This window comes from Cupressus sempervirens, chromosome 6 (genome assembly GCF_028749045.1).
Source record: "Cupressus sempervirens isolate cs-2001-9-10 chromosome 6, ASM2874904v1, whole genome shotgun sequence".
Lineage (NCBI taxonomy): Eukaryota > Viridiplantae > Streptophyta > Pinopsida > Cupressales > Cupressaceae > Cupressus > Cupressus sempervirens.
In genome coordinates, this window is record NC_143123.1 from 346177597 (window position 1) to 346183596 (window position 6000).

A 6000-nucleotide genomic window follows, 5' to 3' on the forward strand; every position below is an offset into this window, starting at 1 on the left:
TATAATATGACTTTGAGATATGTGAGAACCTTAAGGAGAATGGTCGAGAAGCTTAAAGATTTAATGGATGGTTAGGATTAAGAGGAAAAAGAGAATAGGTACACACAAATATGCTCTTTAATAGAATAAGAGGTAAGAAATAATGTGAACAAGTGGTGAAAGAAGTAGAGAAGAAAGGAGATCAAGAATTAGTAGAGTGATTGATCAGTTGTAATCAAGACATTGAGCAGACAAGTGCATTGTATAATGGTAGAAGATCAAAGAACTAATTGTATTTGATAGGAAAGGATTGCCACAATGAGATCAGTGATTTTGTTGTTTCCTAACAATTATAATAGGTAAATCCCTAAATTAGGTGAGCTCTAACAAGTTCTAGTTGTAAAACCCTAAATTGGGTGATCTCCTAACAAGATAAACACTTAAACAAGATTTGTAAATCCTTTGGCAAGGTAGATCTTATAAGATTTATTTGTAGGTCTAACAGGGTGGAAAGTCACTCCTAAAAGGGTGAACCCCTAGAAAGGGTAATTATATGCTCCTAATAGGGCAATTCATGTATTGCAATAGTGAGCTTTGTGAGTATCATTCCTACCATAATTTTTACCTTATAATGAGGGTTTTCACAATACCAAAATCATTGTGTCATATGTGATGAATGTGTGGTGGTTTTATATTATTGTGATTTACTTACTGAGACTAGTTATATACTTTTTTATTTGGAAGCTATTAATTATTAGAATGTTTAGAACAACTGAGAGGGGGTGAATCAATTATCCAAGGTCCAAATGTACCAATTAAACAAACAAACACTTAATCTACTTCAAATCTCAACATCCATTAGCTCGGCTTCTATAGAAGATTATCAATAAAATCAACTAACAATCCATTTTCGTAATAATAACAACTTGGAGAATGTAAAACATTAACAATAAATCATCACAAATAACATCCACACAAGTTTGACACTAGGATTTAACGTGGAAACCCAATTTGGGAAAAACCACTAGTAACATGTTACCAATATTTTATCCTTGCATAGAAACGCACAAACATGATTTCCCTTGATTTAAATGTTCTAGGTCATCCATCCTTATCTTCAACATGCTTTACATATTCTAAGAAATCAACTATGTTGACTAGATATCATAATTTTCACATAAAATATCAAAATGTTGTCCCTTGGCCAACATTGTGTTATGATACTCGGTCATCATTGGGTTACTCGATCGCTACCAACTTTCTATTTAGCACATATACTGATGCTCGACCAATACAAATGCTTGGTCGACACTACTTTTTCTCAGCACATACTGGGGCTAGGTCGACACTAGCATCACTCAACATTTACTTCAAGTTCCTTAATCTTCTTCTCTTTTGTTCAGTCAATCCTATGTTTGGGTCATTATTTGATCACTTCTTCAAGGCTTTAATAAATCTATTTTCTCCACTTATAGCATGATTAAACAATCACTTTATATTGTTAAAGACTAACCAATCAAATGCCCATTGTAGTTTCATCTCATAACTCAACCTTTCCTCTAGGTACTATTGTTATGTCCAACTTCTCAAATCTTCTTCATCAATCATCTAGATATGGCACTCAAATTAGATAATAAATTGTCTTATCGATAAGGTTTGACATCAACGACAACATAACAATTATTCCAATTTTAGTTTCCAACAATCTCCGTCTTTGGCATTGATGGCAACACATCTAGTTACCATGCAATCCAAAACATGTACTGCTACGAGCAATCTCCCTCTCTATTTATTATCAACTCTTCATTAATATCCTTAGTTTCATTTTAATTATCATCTCTATGTCCAACAATCTCTTCTCTTTTTAGTTTCATTCTTATTATCATCCATGCAACTCTGATATGCAACATATAAGCTCCCTCTATCATATTAGATCATGAAATCAATCAGATTCTTTTGTATTGCTGGAAACACCTTGCATAAGCTCTATGAACTCCCTCTTTGATAACATCCCCTTCTACTATAGTCTCCCTCTTTCTTGTTATTGCACAGGTAACTAAATCATAATATTATCTCCCTCTTTGGCAACAATGCCAAAGACACTATATCTTTCTCATACATCTTTGTCATGTAGATATCTTTATGTCGGTACTAAATTCATCATCTATCATTTGTGCATGACCGATACAACATTTTGTCCTTCTTCCTTTACTATCTTAGGCAACTCCTAAAGTATGACTATTTGCATAAGCTTGTAAGATATTTAGAGCAACACACTTGATGCAGAACATCATCTCAACTTAAGTAGCCTTGTATAGGTGAATCACTCCTAATTTATCTCTTAAATGTGCATACTTGTTATAGTAATATTTTGTTTCCTTACCACTTAAATCATTTTGATTTAATTAGTCAAGTTATTACTCTTTAGTGCTTAAGCTTTCTCTTAGGTGCATTAATAATTAATCCTTATATTAATATTAATGTGCAACCTAGCTTTCTTAGGCTTTAGGGTTTCATTCACCTTTAAGGTTGAATGCTTGTATTTTCGTTTTCATTATCTTGGAATACATTTTTCTCTCACTTTGTTGAGATTTTTCAAGCTCTACTTTTTCCTTCTCTAGTTTCTCTTCAACATAGGTTATTTGCATGTAGGTGTTCTTGGTGATTTATGAAGTTGGTTTTCACAACTTCTACATGGTATCAAAGCGTCTTTGCTACTTCTTGGTTTGGAGATTTTGAAGTTGCAATTTGGAGATAGAAACCCCAACTTTTTAGAGATTTTTTTTTCAATTGGGAGGAGGCGCATTTTTTTGGTACACTTTGGGCAAAAATGAACACCGCCATCACACTCAAAAGGCCTGGTATAGTCAATATTCATATAAAATTTGTGATTTTTGGCCACTGTAGCCTCTGGAAAAAAATTTTGGCTTCTCGGGGGGCCATACGGACACAAAAACAAAGAAAAAGTTTTTAAAAATTTAAAAAAACTCTATTTTTGGCCTCTCTACTTGGATGCTGCCCCATTGCCACCAAAGCGCCATCCACACCTGCCCAGCGCTCTGTCGCAGCCAGCGCACCGCCAGCAACAAGATCCACACCTAACCACCACTAGTGGGTTGCCCCTCCAGCCACCTTCATCGGCACAACACCGCTGGTCTTGCACCTAGCGAGCTGACATCACCTTTCCAATAGGTGACATCACTTTCCCTGCGGTGATGTCACTTTTAGACAGGCTAACATTAGCATTTCAGCTAGGGACTTTTTCAGTTGCTAACATCACTTTTCGGTTGGCTGACATCATTTGTTGGCATGTTGACATCATATTTTAGCGACCTAATTTTTTTGGCAAATGGGCAATTGATGGCCATACGGTCGTCAAATTTTTTCTCGTGCTTGTACTTTTCTAAAGAGATTATTTTTGAAGGAGCAGTTTGTTTTTTGGCCATAACTTAAGCATATAGAGGTCTTTTTTCGATCCGAAAGAAGCGTCAAAAAGTTGGTTCTGTGTCAGAGATGATGATGCAAATTTCATTTTGTTACGAGGCTATTTGAGCTCCTATTTTTGGCATTGAAGTAGAGGCTTCTATTTCCTCCCTCTCTGCATCTAGCATCCAAGCTTTCTTCTCATTTTTTGTGCTTTCCTTAGTTGGTTTTTTGGTTTACAAGGGATAGATTTATACATTATGAGGAGGTGCATTTTCATTTCTGTCATTTAATTCAGAAACAACCCTTCTTCTTCTGTCTTCTTCTCTTAATGGCAGACTCTTCTGTCACCTGCCTTATACCTCACAACTACCATACTTGGAAAGGACAGATGACCAAATTACTTATTGCAAAGGGGTTATGGTCATGCTTCGATGTGGCTCAGCTAGTTCTACAGAGGCCTTATGAGGTTCTTATGCAGCGCAATAAGATGGATGAGGCAATGGGCCTCATTGCAATGAATATTTTAGATGGGTTACTATTTCATGTGGATGGTTTGACTACACCTATGGATATGTGGAACAAGTTTTCCACCTTGTTTGGGATAATGAATTAGTTCAGGTTTCTACAGATAGATGCAAATTTCACCTCCTTGGTTCCTTAATCATTCACCAGTATTGAAGACTTTTTGATGAAATTCAAGTCTCTTTGATCTATTTTACAGGTTGCTAGAAAGACAAAGTCAAATGTTGAGTGTATCTTTTTGATACTCTCAAAGCTTTGAGGTCCTTATCAAATTTTCACCTCTACCTTCTACTCCACTATGGATACTCTAGGTGCATGACATGTTAACTTGTGAGTAGTCCAAGCTCACTCAGATGGATTCACTTACAGGTTCACAATCATAGGCATTGCTTGCTAAGTCACCTTAGGATACACAGAAGCTGAAGTTGAAGCAGATATCAGATTCCTCTTCTCAGTACTCTATTGGTCCATCATCTTCTTCTAAGAATGAGAAAAAGAAGACTAAGACTCTTGCATGTTCATATTGTTGGAAGGGACCTCATGATGAGTCACATTAGTTTTAGAAGAGATTTGATGGCTATGAGAAATAGATTACAAATTTGCAAGCTCTTCTTTAGAAGAATACTATTTCCTCTCCATCCTCTTCTACCTCACAGAGGTCTGCCTTTCAATCTTCTTCCATCTCTTCATCATCCACGCTAAATTTTGGACAGGGTCATGCATTACGGGCATCCATTGTATCCCCTTTCGAGGTCCCTTGGATACTAGATTCAGGTGCTTCTCACTGTATGGCATCTTCTCAAGGGGTCTTCTCCACTATTGAGGCTTCTCACATTCCTCATATTCTCATGGGGAATAACACTGCCCTAACAGTCTATGAGAAAGGTTCAGTTGGCATTTAGGGTCAGAAATTTCAATGATGTATTGTATGTTCCATCTCTTTCAGCAAACCTTCTCTCGATTTATCATATTACACGTAGGGGATCAAGGAAGATAGTTGAGTTCACTACAGATTTAGTCTTCATTCGAGATAGTGCAATAGGAGGCCTTATTGTTACAAGGATAGTAGATCATTCCACTCATCTCTACACCTTCTTGCACTTTGTCCACTATCTCCACTATTGGAGCACAACTCTTCTCTTTCGTGAGAACATCATGTGGTGCAGTTAGGACACTTAAACCTTTGTATTATTCCTAAGATCACTGTTTTGACTACCACACCACATCTAGTTGAGGTCTTTTCTCTTTAGTAGGATTCTTCTTCCTCTTTGCCTAACCCTCTAGCTCCATTCATCGAGCCTCCAGGTGCACTTGTTGAGGATTCTATAGAGGGCATTCATCCCCTCTTTCATGACAGTGTCAGCACACCTGCATTGGGGATTCCCTTTTAGGATCCTCATGTTTTCTCCTTTGAGCATCAGTTAGGCCTTCCAGTCATTCAAAGGTTTCCTTGTTCTGTGCTCTTGTTTCTTCCACATTGGAGTTCCATTGGTTTGTTCATTTCTATAGGGGCTCCATCATTTTGGGGGGGCTTTGGTGTCTCTTCTCTCTCTCATGGGGGGACTGGTTGTACTTATGGTTTTGAGAGAGTCTCTTGAGCCATTTCTTTTTATTTATTTATTATCTCTTTTTGGAGAGGACTTTTTCCCATTGGGTTTTCTCCTTTGTCTCTGGTTTACAAAGATTTCCTTGTATTGGGTACCTGATCAGGCCTTGTTGTGAGGACCCATTTCCTACTTTCATAGTTGTGCTAGGTTATCTTTTCCCCTTCGCTTAGCTTAAGGGGGAGTGTTAGAGTAATATTTTGTTTTCTTACTACTTAAATCATTTTGATTTAATTAATCAAGTTATTACTCTTTAGTGCTTAAGCTTTCTCTTATGTGCATTAATAATTAATCCTTATATTAATTATTAATGTGCAACCTAGCTTTCTTGAGCTTTAGGGTTTCATTCACCTTTAAGATTGAATGCTTGTATTTTCATTTTCATTATCTTGGAATACATTTTTCTCTCACTCTGTTGAGATTTTCCAAGCTCTACTTTTTCCTTCTCTAATTTCTCTTAAGTACAGGT